Genomic DNA, 19,341 nt, shown 5'->3' on the forward strand with positions numbered 1-19,341 from the left:
GATGATGGAGTTCATTCAGCTGCTGGTGCCATTTGCACCTGACGGAATGAAGTCCTGTTCGGAGGGATCAGGGGATGACATCGAAGAGGGAACACCCAGAAAGAGGAGTTTTGGACTCGTCGAAGGAAGGGAATCTAAATGAGTGAGGGGGTTCAGGAAACTCCACCTCCAGGAATAAAAGTAGAGGCAGAGCCCAGGGCCTTAGAGGACAGACCAGGACTGGAGCTGAGGTTATGCCCAAGACCAGAGGACTGGGGAAAGGCCCCCTCAAAGGCCTTTCCCTCTCCTGTGCACTGTATTTGCCATCCTCAACTGCAAGCGGGTGGACTTCATGGGTCACACAGGGGAGGGGCCCTGAAGACAGTCTTCTAGGACAAGCAGCCCTGCCTGGACCAATGGCCTAGGAGCCAGACTGCCAGGGCTTCCATCCCAGCTCTGTCACCCATTAGCCTCCTAGTGGTTTAGTCACTAAGTCATGTCTGACTCTTATGACCCTGAGGACTGTAGCCCACCAGGCTCGTCTGTCCTTGAGATTTCCCAGGCAAGAATACTGGAGTGGGTGGCCATTTCCTTCTCTAGGTGATCTTCTCAACCCAGGGATCAAACCCCTCTCTCTTGCATCGCAAGTGGATTCTTTACCATTGAGCCGCCAGGGAAGGCTTGACCACTAGCCTCATGGTCTTGGGCAAATGATGCTACTTCTCTGAGCCCACAGTTTCATCACCTGTGAAATGGGTAATAATTTTAGTATCTTCCTAGGGATATGATGAGGACAAAATGCATTCATGATTGTGAAGCTCTCAGAATGTGCATTGCCGCAAGGAGTAAATGCTGTCTAAGAGTTTGTTAAATCAAATGCATAACTAGAACTCAAACCATTCTCATCTGTACCTGGTGCTTTCTGCCCCTGGCACCTAGTACTGCTGAAATGGCAGTTAATGTTTTAGCCAAGATTAGCTGGAAAAAATAACCTGAGCAGACATCCCTCCCCCATTTTCTGGACTCTGCCCTGGGATGGTCCCAAGGCTGCACACAGGACTCAGCCCTCTGATTTTGTCCCCACGGTCCCTGTCTTGGCCCTGGTGGTAAAGATGACCTCATCTCCCTTCACGCTCAGCTCCTCCCTTATCTCAAAAGCAATGTTTTTACTCATCAATTTGGGGACTTGAACCCACATTGGCAGTAGGCCTGATGTGGAAAAGAGTGACTCAGGGTGGAGAGGGTGAATGGCCAAGAGTCTTTGTATCAGTGTTGTTCGGATGATCCGTTGCTCACTGGAGTCTGGCTGTGACAGTGCAGGCAGCCAAGTCCTCCGAGTCCAGCTGAATTCAAGGCCAAATTCTGAAATGGGAGAAGGTGTTCTTCAGGGTCCTTCCTGTCCATATCTCTTTTTTTGGCACCCTGATCCCACCTTAGGCTTGCCACTCTGCCTTTTGACCTGGATCTGCCTGATCTGGGCACCCAGGATGGCCTGACTGTTAGGTAAAAGACCAGGACACCAAAAAAGCGTCTAACGGCTTTTAACGGCGAAGCGCTCCTGGGCGGGGTTCCCGGACCCAAACGAGGCAGGTCGAGGAAGTCCGCGCCAGATGGATGGGGGTTCGGATAGGTCGCCAGGTCGAGGCGTCGCGGGCTGACAGGTCCTTCTACGTGGCTGGGGTGGGGCGGCTTTAGCTGGCGAAGTGTGCTGTCATTGGTCCCCGGGATCTGGGAGGTTCCTTCCATTAGGGACTTCCCCCGCCAGCCGGAGAGAGAGAGGAGGGGCGGCCCATCAAGGCCCCGGGTCGGGCCTTACACTGACTTCATCAGAACGTATCTTCCTAAATTGCGTCTTCTCCCACTGGGTGAAAATAGATGTCCTGAGTCATGTGTGTGACTGAGAAAAATGCATGTAAAGTGACTAGAATGCCAGGAGGTCTAGCACCAGGGTGGCAAGCAGTCCTGCTGTGGGACTCTCTGGAAGAGGGGAATCCAAGGATGGCCCAAGAGCAAAGGGAAAGCCAGCAGGCCAGAGCTGCAGAGAGCATCCTGGCAGCCTTGTGCAGTACCAGTGAGGTGAGCATTGGCAGGAGAGGCATGGAAACAGCACCGCAGGCAGTGGTCATGGGGGTCAGGGCCAGACTGGTGGTGCTGACATAAACAACAGCCCGAGAGAGCACAGGCAGGTGGCACCATGGCCTGGAGCAGCCTGTGGCAGCCGAAAAGTCAGAGACCCAAACGGTGTGCACTTGGAGCATTGTGAAACAGCATGCTGGGGATGTCCCAAGGTATTGAGGATGAAGCCTGAAAGGGGACCTGTGGTCCTGCGGTTCTGCAGGTGGGAGGGGACTTCGGATCTAACTGCTGATGTGACCTCTGAGGCGAGAGACCGGCCCCCCTTGCCATGTGGGTGAAGCCCATGTCTGCTGCTTCCCAAGCCCCTTTCCACTCTTCCATCATGTTAGTCCACCATCTTGCGAGACAGGGTGGTCCTCACCTGCAGAAAAGGAGGCAGGCTGGAGAAAAACAGTGGTGTGGCCCAGGTCCAAGCTGATCAGTGGCAGAACTGGGACTCAAATCTGGATTTGGGGGCTTCAAAGCCCCTGCTCCTTCCATTAGACCTTACTGTCACCCCCATCTGAAATTCCTCTATGGTTCCCACTGTCCTCAGGATAGAAGTCAATCTCTCCAGCTGAGCAGTCAAGTCCTTCCTCCCTGATATGTCCCATCACCCATCTCTTTTTTCCCACATTCTCTCCAACCATCAGAGTCTAGTTCAAAGGTCACCTTGTCCAGCAGTCCTGACCCCTATCTCAAATTCATCCCTCCACTGTGGAGGCTCCCAAAACATTTCCTTTGAGCTTCTATATTAAAAGCTTGCATTGACCCTTTGCTTTCTTGACTATCTCTTCCTAGGTCACCATCCCTGAGGGCAAGAACCTGCTATTATAAACCATTGTGTGCACCAAGTCATCCAAGACAGAGCCCAGCAAAGAGTGGCCTCAAAACGAGCCTGGTGAATTGAACTCACCCCGGCTCACCAAGGTTCTTGTCAATTCCACTTCAGGATCCTTTTCGTGGTCCTTGGGCACTCTCCCAACCCAAGCCCTTTACTTGTCTGTCTTCCCCTGCCTCTGTCCTCTCCAGTCACACTGCCCTTCCAGTAGGGCCTCTTACTCGCAGTGCTCTCTCTGCCACAGGACCTTTGCTCTGCCTTCAGTGCCCTTCCTGTCTCTCTTGCCCTGTGAATTTCTTCTCCTTCAGGTCTCGTCTCATGTCCCTTCATCTGGGAAGCTTTCCTTGACCCCCTGGCTAGGTCGAACCTCCCATTGGTCCTCTTGCTGCCATTGTCATGGTTCCTGCTGCCTGCTTCCCAGCACCTCCCCAGCCGTGGAGATGACCATATCAGCTAGCTCTTGGCTGCCTTTCCCCCACATGTCTGCCTTTACTATGGTTGACGTCAAGGTTCCTGTCCATGATCCACTTCATGTCCTAGTTTTTCAAGTTCAGAGCCCTTTCTCCTCCACTCCTCTTCAACGTTCCGCCCCCCGCCGCCCCCCTCTCCCCCTGCCCCTCCCCCCCCCCCCCCCCCCCCCCCGCCAAGGCAGTATTCTCTGGCCTCATCATTTCTTGGGATCACCATCTTCTGATATGAACTCTGGCCTCCCATTTTCGGACCACATCCTCTTACCCTTCTGGCAATAGTTCTCCTTCCCTCATTTCTATTACACCTGCTTTTCAACGTCACCAAAACTTCTTGTCACCAAACTTCCCTGTGCTCTCCCTCTCCATTTATCAGCATCCCCTGGTCTCTCTTCCCTCCTTAGGTTCAAATGATGGAACCCATCACTGCAGCCTTTTTACCAGCACATTTAACTCTCCTGTCCCTTCCTCCTTCCACCACATCCATCCTGCCAGTCTCCATGCTCAAGCAAAGTGTGCTTCTATTGCAAGGCCTTTACATACACTGTTCCACTAATAGGCATGCTCTTTTTTCAAATATCAACATGGCTCACTCTACTTCATTCAGACTTCCATTCACATGTCACCTCTGCAGAGAGGCCTTCCCTAATCTCATTATCTAAACAGTGCCTCTATCATTCCATATCCCCTTATTCTGCTTTATCTTCAGAGCATCCACCTGACATTATATTTTGTATCTGTTTATTTTTGTCCATCTCTCTTACTAGTATGCAAACTCCACGAGAGCAGGGACCCTGCTTATCTTGTTCACTGCTGTATCCCAGAGCCCAGAACACTGCCTAGTACTTAGTAGGCACTCAGATATTTGTTTAATGACTGAGTGAACCCCAGGGCTTTTGAACCATGTGTCTTCTCCACAGGAGAAAATATCACAACTCTATTGGTTGGAGCCACTCCGAATGCGTGGTGTCCAACCTCAGCAGGTCTCTTGATGCTTCCTGGCAATCCTTTTACTTATCCTGCCTTAGCTCCCTTTCTTGTTCCCATATCTAGAAGTAGAAAAGTGTACATTTTTCACTTTAATAGATTCTGCTGAATTGCCTTCCAAGAACAGCTGTACCAGTTCACATTCCTACCAACAGGGTATGAAAATAACTGTTTCTACAATCTCATCAACACTAGATCTCACCAATGTTTTATTTTTTATTTTGATGTGAACCATTTTTAAAGACTTTTTTGAATTTGTTACAATATTGCTTCTGTTTTATATTTTGTTTATATTTCTGTTTATATTTTATATTTTGGCACCAAGTCATGCAAGACCTTAGCTTCCCAACCAGGGATCAAACCCACACCCCCTGCATTGGAAAGTGAAGTCTTAACCTTTGGGCTGCTGTTACCAGAGTCCAAGCTCTCTGCTCACTGCAGGATAGGCCAATAAATCTGAGAGACCAGGGGTTGAGGCAAGGAATACTTTATTTGGAAAGCCAGCATCTCAAAAGAACCATCTTGTTGGGGCCTGGATGCCAAGTTCTTTTATGAATCAGAGATGAGGGAGGTGAGGAAACAAAGTAAAAAGACCATTCAATCCTCTAGGAGATACCCTTCAAATAAAATCTCCTTGAATGGCAAGCCTCAGGCAGGAGGATGTGTTACTTTCACTTCCTTACAGCCATTTCATGGGTGGTGTGAAACGGAGTATCTCCTATCATATTAACAAAGATGCCACATCTATCTGTGATTCAGGCCTCCCCAAATGGGAATTTCTGAGCCATGCCAGTAAACAGCAGACAAGGGGCGCAGTGCCATTTGCCACATAAAGAATTCAAGAATGTCACAGCCCTTCACAGGTGGGTGGGTTTAGGTTATCTCCCTGAGGCAGGTCATTATGTATGCCTATAATAACAAAAGCGACAAAATAAGGGTTACTTACAGTCACAGAAGCAGATCTAGTGTGAATTCAAAATTAACCCTTACAGTTACACCACCAGGGAAGTCCCTCTTCAATGTTTTAGAATTTTGTCAGTTTGATGGGTGAAAAGTAGCCTCACATTCTTTTATTTACACTTACCTGATTGCTAGTAAAGGTTAATTATATTTTTATATGTTTTATATGCTTTTATTTGCCCTTTACTTTTTTCATTCTGAGTACCAAGGAAAGCCTTGGCTCATTTTCCTATTGGGTGGTTTGTCTTTTTCTTATTGATTAAAAAAAAAAATCTTTGGGACTTATCTGGTGGTTCAGTGGTTAAGACTCCAAGCTTCCACTGCAGGGGGCATGGATTCAGTGTCTGGTGAGGGAACTAAGATTTCACATGCTGCATGGCATGGCTAAAAAAGAGATCTTTATATACTTTACATATTTTTCCATTATCTGACATATGACAAATATTTATAAACCACAAATATTTCCTTCCTTTTAGCTTTGTCTGTTTTTGATTTAAAAGACTTAAATTTTTTATGTAGTCAAAAAAAATCTATCAAGAGATTAGTTTATAATTTCTAGAATTTGTGACTTACTTGAAAAGGACATGTCATCTCATATTTTCTTCAGAGTTTTAGATTATTTTTTATGAGTGCATGTGTGCTTATAGCTCATTATTTCATCTGGAATTTATGTTTGGATATGGTAAGAGGTACAAATCCAATAGTACTGTGGCTTTCCCCTCCCCCCATTTTGAGAACTAATTGTCGCAACACCATTTATTGACTAGTGTACGTGTGTGCATGCTCAGTTACTTCAGTCATGTCTGACTCTTTGTGACCCCACGGACTGTAGCCTGACATGTTCCTCCGTCCATGGGATTCTCCAGGCAAGAATACTGGAGTGGGTTGCCATGCCCTCCTCCAGGATCTTCCTGACCCAGGGATTGAACCTGGGTCTCCTGAATGGCAGGCAGATTCTTTATCATCTGAGCCGCCAGGAAAGCCCATTGACTAGTATACCTTTCCTCACTGATGTGCAATGCCTTTTTAGTGTGTATTGTATTCTCATACATACCTGGGACTGTACTGGACTGTTTTCTTCCATTGATCTGTTTGTTACTGTGCCATCACACTCTTAAAAAAATTTTTTTTTTAATTTATTTTTGGCTGCCTCGGGTCTTTGTTGCTGCATGTGAGATTTCTCTAGTTGTGCCTAGCAGGGGCTACTCATCACTGTGGTGCACGAGCTTCCCACTGGGGTGGCTTCTCTTGTGGCGGAGCACAGGCTCGAGTTCAAGAACTCAGTAGTGGCGCATGGGCTTAGTTGCCCGGTGACACGTGGCATTTTCCCAGACCAGAGGTGGAACCCATGTCTCCTGCCTTGGCAGGCGGATTCTTAACCACTGGACCACCAGGGAAGTCCCACACTCTTTTAATTAGTAGAATCTGTGTTGCGTTTTGAGAGCCGGTAGTGCAAGCCTTCCCCCTTCCAGCCCTTTTCAAATTCTTTTGTCATAATTACATATTTTCTGCTCTACATGATCTCAAGATCAGCTCCTCAAGTCCCTTAAAAATCTATGTCATGATTCAAGTTGAGATTGCCTTAAATGTATGGGTTAATCTGGGGGAAGTGTTTGTCTTTCTAAGATGACTTCTTTTTATTCTGGAACATTTCATGTCTTTTTATTGATTCAGATATTTTATGCCCTTTGGTTATGTTTTCCATCCTGATCCTCCTCCACTGTGGCCCGATTTTAGCCCCTACCACTCCACTCCAGCTGCTCTTGTTAGAGTCAGCCATGAGCTTTGGAGATTTGGGTGTTCCCCCACGGAGACTGGGGGACTGTGTCTACTCCCTTTGAAGCTGAACAGGTTTTTGTGACAATTTTGGCCAATAGCATGTGATGAAAGTGACACCATGTGGCTTCTGAGGAGAGGTCAGAAAAGACTATACGGCTCCTGCCCTGTTTGCTGGAACATTTTTTTAATGGAGGTGAAATTCACATAATATATAATTAATCATTTTAAAGTGAGCAATTCAGTGACATTTAGTACATTTACAGCGTTGTGCAACCATTACCTTTATCTAGTTCAAAACATTTCCACCATTCCAAGATGAAACCCCACACCCTTTAAACAGTTACACCCCATTCCTCCCTCTCATCTTCCCATGCTTGGCAACCACTAATCTCCTTTCTCTCTCTGTAGATTTACCTATTCTGGAAATTTCAAATAATTGGAATCATACATTATGTGATCTTTTGTGTCTGGCTTCGTTCACTTAGCATAATGTCTTCCAGGTTCATGCAAGTTAGATCAATAGCTTGTATCAGTGCTTCATTCTTTTTATGGTTGAGTAATATTTCGTTGTATAGATATATCACAATTTGCTCATCCATTCAATTCAAATTTGGGTTATTTCCACCTTTTGGCCATTGTGAAGAGTTCTGCCAGGAACATTCATGTACAAGTTTTTGTTTAACACCAGTTTTTAATTCTTTTGCGCTTATGCCTAGGAGTGATTCGAATTGCTGTGTCATATGGTAATTATGTTTAACTTTTCAAGGAATCACCAAAGTATTTTTCACACCTTTTTACCCTCCTACTAGCAATGTATGAGGGTTTCAGTTTCTCCACAGCCTTGTCAGCACTTGTTATTTTCCATTTTTAAAATTAGAGACATGCTTATGGGAGTGTGAAGTGGTAGCTCATGGTTCTGATTCACATTTTCCTAATGACTGATAATGCTGAGCATCTCTTCAAGTGCCTTTTGGCTATTTGTATATCTTCTTGTAGAAATGCATATTCAGGTATCTTACTCATTTCAAGATTGGTTTTGTTGACTTGTTAGAGTTTTTATATATTCTGGACACGAAACCCTTATCAGATTCATGGTTTGTAAATATCTTCTCCCATTCTGTAGGTTACCTTTTCACTTTCTTGATATGCCCTTTGATAAACAAAAGTTTTACATTGTGATGAAATTCAATTAATCTATTTTTTCTTTTGTTGCTTGTGCTTTTGGTGTCACAGCTAAAAATCCATTGTCAAATCTGGGAGGTCATGAAGATTTACCTCTATGATTTGTTCTCAGGGTTTTATAATTATTTCTTTTATATTTACATCATTGATTCATTTTGAGTTAATTTTTATATAATAGTGTTGGTATCCTTATTGAAAATGTATTGGTCATAGATATGTGTTTATTTCTGGACTCTCAATTTTATTTTATTGGCTTATATGTGTGTGTTTATGCCAGTATCACACTGCTTTAGTTACTCTAGCTTTCTAGTAAGTTTAGAAAATGGGAAATGTGAGTACTTCAGCTTTATTCTTTCTCAAGTTTGTTTTAGCCCTCAAGGCCCCTTATGATTCTACAGGAATTCGATGCTCAGCTTTCCCAGTTCTGCAAAATAGGCCATTAGAACTTTTTAAAATTAATTTTTATTGGAGTATAGTTGCTTTACAATGTTGTGTTAGTTTCTTCTGTACAGCAAAGTGAATCAGCTATACATATACCTATATTCCCTTTTTGTGTGATTTCCTTCCTGTTTAGGTCACCACAGAGCTTTGAGTAGAGTTCCTGTGCTGTACAGTAGGTTTTATACGTAGTAGGTCACAAAGGGTCAGACACAACCGGGCGACTGAGCAACAACAACAAGTGTATATATGTCAATCCCAACCTCCCAGTTCATCCCACCCCCTCTTTCCCTCTTGGTGTTCATATGTTTGTTCTCTATATGTCTCTATTTATGAAAAGGCCACTGGAATTTTGACAGGAATCATGTTGATCACTTTGAGCAGTATTGCCATCTTAACAGTATTAAGTCTTTTAATCCGGGAACACAGAATATCCTTCCATTTATTTAGGTGTTCTTTAATTCTTGTAAGCAATGTTTTGTACTTTTCAGTATACATGTCTTTCACTTCATTGGCTATATTTACTGATATATATTTTATCTTTTTGCATGCTATTATAATTGGAATTATTGTAAGTTCTTCTTGGATTGTTTGTTTCTGGCATATACAAATACAGAAGCCTCACTTTGGAAGCCTTCAGCTGCCATGTCAGCAGCCCACCTATATATAGGCTGAGACCTCCACACTGTGAGAAAGCTTAAGGTAGCCCATGCAGACACATGGTTTGGATGGGCCCTGAGACCACATGGAGAAAGAGAGCTGCCCGGCTAGGCCTCAGCTGCTCCACCGCCTCTGTTACCCAGCGTTCTAGCTCCAGTCACTTTAACTGCGATTGTGCGAGAGACCCTGAGCCTGACTGCTCAGTGCCCCAAATTCCCAATGCCTGCAAACTACAAAAGCAAGTAGGATAGATAATACAATGATTTTTGTTGTTTTAAGCTGTTAAGTTTTAGAGTGACTTTCTTAAAAACAAACAAACAAACAAACACAGCAATAGATAACCAAAATAGCCTACTAGTGACAAAATTTAAAAGACTGTTTTAAGGGCGCTGACCTCTCTGTGGTAGTTGATCTAGTAGAAATGTCCCCTCCTTTAAACGTTCCCTTTCTTTGATGTCCTTGACAATTTTTCCTGGTTTTCCATGGTTGCTTCTTAGTCCTCTCCCTACACTGCTTTATATTCTCCACCTTCAATTTTGATGCCTTGCCCTCAGCCATCTTCTTTTCTCTTGTATCTCACTCTCCCTGGACAATCTCACTGATCTACCAAGGGGATGCCAGTTCACACCTCTTTTCTGAACTCAAGACTCATAAAACCAATTGCCCCTGGACCATTTCCCCTTGGATCTCTCACGCTCACCATTTCCAAAATGGATCTCTTCATTTCTCCTGTACCCCAATAGGTTTCTCATCCAGCATCTCCAAGTTCCCAACTCTGTGACTGGCATCCCTAGCCACCCAGTTGCCACAGCCAGAACATAGACAACCACTTCAGACCCTTCCCTCTCCCCTGCCGTCACAGTCAGTCAGGTACCATATTTTGTCAATTCCACCTCTTAATACTTTTGAAGAACTTTGTGATTGTCTTCCGAAGCATCTGCAGTCTCCGCTGATCAGCACAGACACACATACAATCTTCCATAATCAGAACTGATGTACCCAAGCCCCAGCTGCTGTGGTCCAAGAGCTTGGAACTGTTTCCTTCAGCCAAGAAGGCGAGCTGCTAGAGCAGCTCCAGAGTCTGTGTTCTCACCCACTGACTATGGTGTGGAGGGCAGTTTGAGGGGAAGAGAGTCGAGGGAGGCAAACCAGTTAGGATTGGTGGCAATTGCTCCATCTGCCATTCCCTGGCTCTGTGACCTTAGGCAAGACATTCACTTCTCTGAGTCTCACTTTCTTCTGTAAAATGGAGATAACAATAACTTAAAAAAATTATTTGGTTGCGCCGGGTCTTAGTTGGGGCATGTAGGAGCTTTGATCTTGGTTGCAGCATGTGGGATCTTTAGTTACGGCATGTGAGGAGATCATAATTTTACCTGTTTATAAGCTTGTGGCCAGGATTCATTAAGATAATGCATATGCAACATTTAGCACAGTGCCCTGCACACAGCAAAGGCTCAGGATCAACAAATGACTGTGGAACCTTTAAGAATGAGGCATAGATGGGAACATGGCTGGCTCGAGCAGCTCTTTCTTTGCTGAAGGCAGCAGCTCCAAACTCATGGACCACGACAGCTGTGGCTTGGGAACGTTGTTGGGTCTGAATAGGAAAGACTAAGTGCGCGTTCATATTGATTAGGGTTGAGGGCAAATATTGCAGACGACATTAGCATTGTGCTCCTGAGCTCAGGGTGGCAGCTAGGGGCTAGGGAGACTGAACCTGCCCAAGTGGAGCCTGCATGCCTGGGGCTAGACAGCAGAGGGCAGCAGAGGTTGATTCTATCACAGTTCACTGGGTTGGAGTTGGGGTGGGGAAGAGAAACCTAAAAGAGTACTCGGGATCCTAATTTCAAACTGGGCTGGGGAAGCTGTTCAGAGAAGGGACATGCTCTCGGGATCACTCTCCCTTAGGCTCTGGAATGAAGATGATTCACAAAGTAGGGAAGCTTTCAAGGGGCCGAAAAAGCTTGAATTTAGGGATGGAACTTAAGTGAGTAAGTTGGGATGTTCTCAAAGTATATTAAAGAAATGCATCTATCCTAGTCTTGTGTCCATTTGGGCCTTCTCACTTTTCTTGGAGTCCCACTGGTCCTTCTAAGGGCAGAATTATCAACTGGGGACCCTAGAGGGTGGAGACACCCTTATATGTGTTTGGTGATGAATTTGTAGTATAGGTAGGGACCACATTCCTAAAGCAGGGATGAAAGAAACCTCAGGCTCATAAGAAGGGAAACCAAAACCTAGAAAGAGGAAATGACTTGCCAATGTCACATAGCTAAGATTCAATGTTAAAGGCAATCCTCACCGAGACCCTACAGGTACTGCTGCACACGTTATACACATGACCTCACTTAACCCTCACAGTAACCTTATGAGGCTGAATCAGATGTTTTCTTATCACTGGAAACTGAAGCTCAGAAAGGCTAAGCCATTTGCCCGAGGTGCAGCCAGGACATAAACCCAGGCTGTTTCCTAGGGCTATTTTATTAACTACCTTGTTCTGCTACTCACCTAGACCAAGGGTTAGGTCTCCAGACTCCCAAATCAGGGCTTTTCATCACTATTCTACATTGTCTTGGATGGAAATCCAATTTTAGTAAGTCAAATCCTGGTCTTAAGTATAATAACAAGGCAGTTTGCTTCTTTAAGTGGATTTTCAGTAAATTCTTTTGTAAGGTAAATACCCCCATTGGAAAAAATCTCCCCTCATCCATAATTTACCTTCTCTGTGATGTTCCTGTATTATGTGAACTGTCTGGGGAATGTGTATTTGGTATGCTTACTACAGAACATTAATGTCAATACGTGTTCTGCTTTAAGTGGCGTCTTTCTCAGCCTGCTCTGGCTTTCCTGGGACGCCTTCCTATATCAGACTGTCAACGTAGGTCCAGGAACAGTGAAAGAAAGTTAGTGAAAGCAATGAGATTTTGGGAGGATGATCATCTATTTTGTTTTCCTTGTACTATTGCTTGTTGGCCGCCAAGCAGTCTTTCTTATGCTTATTCAGTATCTGTCTGCATGGAGGCATGCAGAAACACATTCATTCATTCATTCAATACTTGCTGATCCCCTACTCTGTGCCAAGCACTATGCTAGATCCTGGGGACCCCATGATGAGCAAAGTGAAACTGTTCCTGCCTTCATGGAGTGTTAATTCTAGATGCACAATATGTGCCCCTCTCACTGGGACTGGGCATCGTCCGCCTTCTCCATCCCCACCGCCTCAGCTTGAGCTCTTGCCATCTGTCTCTTCCTTGGGTCCCTGGAGCTGGCCTGCCATCTCTGCCTCCTCCCAACCCCCACCCCAGCCTGCACAGAGCAGACAGCAGCAGACGGACTCCACCTTTGAAAACATCCCTTTCAACATGTCACATCCTTCCCTGCTCAACCTGCTCAAAATCTTTCAATGACTCCCCGTTTCCTGTTAAATGGGATCCAAATTCCTTCACCATCTGGCCAGAGTCAAGCAATTCCGCAAGCCCATCCTGCCCTATCCCCCCTCCCCTCTCTTATTTCCTACCTGTTCCTCTGCTCTAGGGAGGGTCTTCTTACTGTCCCTATACAGTGCTGCCTCATTCCGTGGTCATACTGCACTTCCATCTCTGACAATCCCATCCATCCTTCAGAGGTACCATGGCCTGCAGGATGCTTGCCCCAAAACACCCCACCCTTTTCTGCTTCCCTTCTCTGTGATCCTGGGTCTAGGTCCTGGATGGTGTGAGAATCAGACAAGAGCCATCATGGGCAAATGCTTTGCGTTGCCTAATGTGAGGCTGTCTTCATGTGAGTCCTCACAGCTACCATTTATTTAGCATGTGTTCTCTGCCAGACAGTGGGGCTCAGTGGTTTGCAGCCATCATCTCACTGAATTCTCTAAAGAAACTGAGGCTCAGAGAGGTTAGTGATCTAGCCCAAGATTGCACTTAAAGATTGGTCCATCTGGGGAGCCTGTGCTCTTTCAGGAGATGGTCCATTGGACTGAGCCAGATTGAATCTCAACTCTGTTCTTTTTAGCTCCCTGGGGTTCAACACGAGATGGCCTTGAGGGTATTTTACACTTGGCTTTTAAAAAGTTCTATTGATATTTCCACTGCTCCTGACTCTCTGTTTCTATTTTAATGTTATTTTATTGCTGTAAGCCACCTGAAATCTTTGGGAAACAAGGTGTAAGTAATTCAATTTGATGCAAATAGGATGCATTTCTTCTGTCTCCACTCCCAGCATCCAGGGGAGAGGTGAGTACCAGTACTGTGGGCGAGCATCATCTCATTCTGGGCTCTCTGGGGCCTTGAGGAAAAGGCAATACAAGTCAAAAGCCAAAGGTCAGTTCCTTCTGTGAGATAAAGGGTGCAGAGTCGGTGCCAGGTCCTCTAGCAAAATGCTAAGCTGTGGCACGGACTCTACTTCCTTCCCTGGTTTTATTTTTAAGGAACCATCAGGTGGTGGTGGATGATTCATGCGTTACTTACTCTTCTTGTTTATTTCCCTTCCTCGACCTTCAGATTTTTTTCCTTTTAATGTTTGTTCCGGGTTTTGACAAAGCACTGAGGTACTTGACTTGCGTTGGTAACTTTTTTCCCCCTTAATGTCTTCTCAGGAATAAAAATGAAAGGAAGTGACAGTATTCCAAAACTATCTTTTATTCCATCAGTGGATAGATTGCACCTGCTACTCCTAAGGTCACTCTATGATTGTTTCCTTTTACAGTAAAACCTCATTAGAAGACACTCCACGAGTACCAAGTGTGGATGGCTTGGGCCTTACCTGGCCTTACTTTGCTCACTCTCAGCAGCAAGAGTTATCTGAATAAATGGGCGCCATGCACTGAGTTCCCATACTTCAAGGCAACAAACTTTGTTATTCCTTTGGCAGCATCATTTGTGTACAAATGATTGATGCTGGGGAATCTTTTCATTCAGGCAAGTCTCCTAAGAGCTCGATTAGGTTACAATTTGTTAGCCTACTTGGAGTGATCGTGAATTATTCAAAGCAATAAAGCTTTGTTTCTTTACAAGTAACCTACAATACAAATGATTCACTAATTTGAAGGGCTACCTCCAATTAGTTTGAGTAAGTGAAGCTGGACTGCATTCAATAGCAATTTATTGATTTCTTTCATCATAGAACTCACTCTCACTAGGCAAGAACACTTTTTAACAGCCCCAGCACTGTGGGAAGACAGGGTCCCCCTCAGAGACAAAGATGATTTTATTTATTTATGGTTGTGCAGGGTCTTCATGCTGTGTGGGCTTTTCCCTAGTGGTGGTGCGTTGGCTTCTCACCACAGTGGCTCCTCTTGTTCCAGAGCACGGGCTCTGGTGCCCACAGACCTCAGTAGTTGTGGCTCCCGGGCTCTAGAGCACCGGCCCAGTGGCTGTAATGCATGGGCTTAGCTGCTCTGCCACATGGGGTCTTCCCAGAGCGGAGACGGAACTCGCATCCCCTGCTTTGGCAGGGGGGCGAGTGTTTACCACTGAGCCTCCAGGAAAGCCCTTGGGCATATTTTAGATTCTAGTTTTCCATGCTCCTATCTGGTGAGAGAGGCCTGGGAGCTGGGAGTCCTCAGCCACAGTCCTGGCTCCACCATCAAAAGCTCTGGGGCCTCCGGCGAGCATCTGTTCCTCCCTCTGCTGCTGCTGCTAAGTCGCTTCAGTCGTGTCCGACTCTGTGTGACCCCATAGATGGCAGCCCACCAGGCTCCCTCGTCCCTGGGATTCTCCAGGCAAGAACACTGGAGTGGGTTGCCATTTCCTTCTCCAATGCATGAAAGTGAAAAGTGAAAGGGAAGTCACTCAATCACGTCCGACTCTTAGCGACCCCAAGGACTGCAGCCTACCAGGCTCCTCTGTCCATGGATTTTCCAGGCAAGAGTACTGGAGTGGTGTGCCATTGCCTTCTCCCATATACTCGTTTTTAAAACAATATTTATGTATTTGACTGTGCCGGGTCTTAGTTGTAGTACACTGGATCTTATTTTTATTATTTTGATCTTTTAATTTATTTTTTTACAGTTGTGCCGGGTATTTGCTGCTGTGCAGGCTTTTCTCTAGTTGTGGAGAGCGGGGGCTACTCTCTAGTTGCGGTGCAGATTTCTCACTGTGGTGGTTTCTCTTGTTGTGGAGCACAGGCTTTAGGGCTCTCAGGTTTAGCTGCCCCACAGCCTGTGGGGTCTTCCCAGACCAGGGCTTGAACCTGTGTCCCCTGCAGTGGAAACATGGAATCTTAACCACTGAACCACCAGGAAACTTCCATGATGGATCTTTAGTTGTGGCATGCAAGCTCATAGTTGTGGCATGTGTGTGGACCAGGGACTGAACCCAGGCCCCCTGCATTGGGAGCTCAGAGTCTTAGCCCCTGGACCACCAGGGATGTCCCCACATCCATACAAAATGTGTCTGAAATTCATGGTCAGTGTGCGGCTGGGATGGAGGATTGGTTCTCTGTGATACTGACCAAGTTGCTTTACCTCTCTAGGTTTGAGTTCCCTCATTCTGTGACAGTATACTTAGCCTGTGAATGTGACTAGGGACACTCAGTGGCCAGGGTTAGAGCTCAACCGGGTGGATGAAGAACTAAGCAAAGGGGTCTGACTGCTTGCTCATACGCAGCCTGATTCTCTACCCCACTAAGCTTAAGATAAGAGACACTACACTAGAGGAGACTAAAATTACAGGACAAAGACATTCAGGAAGGTGGGCAAAGATGCTGGATAACTCTTATTCCCTGCCCAGTACTTAAGCACTTTTTGTGAAAAAGGCAAGAAGGAGAGGGTCACTTCCACAGTCATTGGTGTTGGCAAGGCCTTCTCAGATTCCAAATAAATATTTGAAATGGGTGCCTTTGCTCTGAATTCCTCCCTGGGAGGCTCTGGCCATGGGGAGCTGCTGGAGCTTGTATCAGCGAAGCTGTCTTTTCTCTGCCTATAGTCAGGGTGGGGAGGAAGGGAGATGGGCTGGGCCACCTTGGCCATGTTTGACTTACCGAATGACAATAGAATTCCTGCTCAGAATGCTAGGGAAATGGGTTTCTCTGATCTCCTGGGAGGAATTGTAATCACCAAGTTTTGAAAAGCCTAGGGAATCTGTAACTGAAGGCTGCCTTTCTTTGGGGACAGGAAGAGACAGACACGGAGGGTGAGACTGATAAGTTCAAGGGCGCGAAGCACTGTTTCCCTGGCAGGATGCTGGGGCTGGCCTGGAGAAGAGGAGGTGGTGGTAGTGGGGGAATCTACCCTCCTTGATCTAAATGCTCAGAGCCACCCTAGGAGGTCATTACCTTTATTATCCCCACTTTACAGATCAGGAAACTGAGGCACAGAGAGAAACAGAGATCACACAGCTGGTAAGTTACAGAGCTGACATTTGAACCGAGGACTGACTCCAGAGCCTCCAGCTGTGGTTACTGGAAAGATCAAGTCCACCTGGAATAGCAGGGAAACATGGAGAAGAAAGAATGGGCCGGATTTATGGTAGCATGGCACCTCAAGGGCCCTGAGATGGCCCCCACACCAAGAGGCAGTACAGTGTCGTGGGGAAGAGCATACATCGGTGAGCCGACAGTCCCAGTCACTCATCTGGGTTCAAATCCCAGATCTGCTGCTTCCTGGCTTGTGACCTTGAGCAAGTTTCTTGACCTCTCCATACCTCAGCCGCTTCATCTGTGAGATAGGGATGTAGGGGTAATCATAGAACCCACTTCCTGGGGTTGTTGTGAGGGTTGAACGAATCAATACAGGATTGAATGAATCAATGCCTGACATCCCGGTGAGGACCACCTACCTAGTTAGCATCTTGTGTGGCAATGAAGTGCACAAGGGTTAGGGCTGTGGTTGACTGGGGGCTCTTTGAGCCCTAGTTCCTCCCTGCAACCCACTTTAGGGTTCCTGTGAGATGTAAACCAGGCAGTGCAGAAAGAGAAGGGCGCACAGTGAGTCCTCGATTCCCCACAGCTGTTTTTGCGTAATTACATCAGCCTATGCAACTCACCCTAGAATCCGCATTCTCCTGTTGACGTCAGTCTGGGAGTTCAAACATTAAATGAGTGGATCATTGGCAAGGGATGGGGAACACTCTTTGCTATGCAAAGAATTTTTTAAAGTTAATTTTTGTTGGAGTAGAGTTGATTTACAATGTTGTGTTCATTTCAGGTGTACAGCAAAGTGAATCTGTTACACAAATACATATATCCACTTGTTTTAGATTCTTTTCCCATATAGGCCATTACACAGTATTTAGTCTCGAGTTTCCTGTAGCTCAGTGGTAAAGAATCCATCTGCAATGCAGGAGACCCAGGTTCTATCCGTGGAAAAGGGCATGGCAACCCACTCCAGTATTCTTGCCTGGGAAATCCCCATGGACAGAGGAGCCTGGCGGGCTATAGTCCATGGAGTCACAAAGAATTGGATATGACCTAGCGACTAAACAACAATAACAACAACCCTGTGCTATACAGTAGATCCTTATTAGTTATCTATTTTACATATTGTTGTTGTTTAGTCACTAGGTCTTTTCCGACTCCTGTAGCCCACCAGGCTCCTCTGTCCGTGGGATTTCCCAGGGAAGAATACTGGAGTGGGTTGCCATTTCCTTCTCCAGGGGATCTCCCTGACCCAGGGATTGACCTCAAGTCTTCTGCATTGGCAGGCGGATTTTTTACCACTAAGCCACCAGGAAATCACTATTTAACATGGCAAATAGATGGGGAAACAGTGCAAACAGTGGCAGACTTTATTTTTGGGGGCTCCAAAATCACTGCAGATGGTGATTGCAGCCATGAAATTAAAAGACACTTGCTCCTTGGAAGGAAAGTTATGACCAACCTAGACAGCATATTAAAAAGCAGAGACAGTACTTTGCCAACAAAGGTCCGTCTAGTCAAGGCTATGGTTTTTCCAGTGGTCATGCATGGATGTGAGAGTTGGACTATAAAGAACACTGAGCACAGAAGAACCGATGCTTTTGAGCTGTGGTGTTGGAGAAGACTCTTGAGAGTCCCTTGGACTGCAAAGAGATCCAACCAGTCCATTCTAAAGGAGATTAGTCCTGGGTGTTCATTGGAAGGACTGATGTTGAAGCTGAAACTCCAATACTTCGGCCACCTGATGCGAAGAGCTGACTCATTGGAAAAGACCCTGATGCTGTGAAAGACTGAGGGCAGGAGGAGAAAGGGATGACAGAGGATGAGATGGTTGGATGGCATCACCGACTCAATGGACATGGGTTTGGGTGGACTCCAGCAGTTGAGGGTGGACTCCAGCAGTTTGTGATGGACAGGGAAGCCTGCCATGCTGCAGTCCGTGGGGTCACAAAGAGTTGGACATGACTGAGCGACTGAACTGAACTGAACTGAGTGTGAATATGTCAGTCCCAATCTTCCAATTTATCTCTTCCACCCCTCTTACCTCCAGGTAACCATAAGTTTGTTAAGAATTGCATTTTTAATGCAATTGACCTTAGGCTTTGCTGATAGTGACGATGGAGAGAGGACATGGCCTCAGGTACCACTGGGCCCAGATCCAAAGCCTCAAGAATTCAAGGCCTGCAAGGCAGTAGAGCCCATAGGGACGAATAACTCAGCTTCCAGAGCCAGACCCGCCTGGGGCCAGTCTTCGATCTTGCGCAGACTGTGTGGCCTGGAGCAAGTGACTTCACCTCTCTGGGCATCAGTTTTCCCATCTGGGCTGCTGTAGGATTAACTACCTAAACATGTGTAGAGAGCTTAGAGTGGTGCCTGGCACATAGTATGAGCATTGTTGATTTATTTCCCAAGAAACCAGGGAGACAAGTAAGAGAAGAAGGAAAGCAGGCACTCCTCCCCACCCTTTCCCCTTCCCCACTGGCTGGAAGATGCTCTGGTCCAAATGGGACATTGAAGCCAAAATAGCACAATAAAGGAGAGGAAGCGCTCAGGGGTGGGGGGGGGGAGCAGATGGGC

This window comes from Budorcas taxicolor, chromosome X (assembly GCF_023091745.1).
Source record: "Budorcas taxicolor isolate Tak-1 chromosome X, Takin1.1, whole genome shotgun sequence".
Classification (NCBI taxonomy): domain Eukaryota; kingdom Metazoa; phylum Chordata; class Mammalia; order Artiodactyla; family Bovidae; genus Budorcas; species Budorcas taxicolor.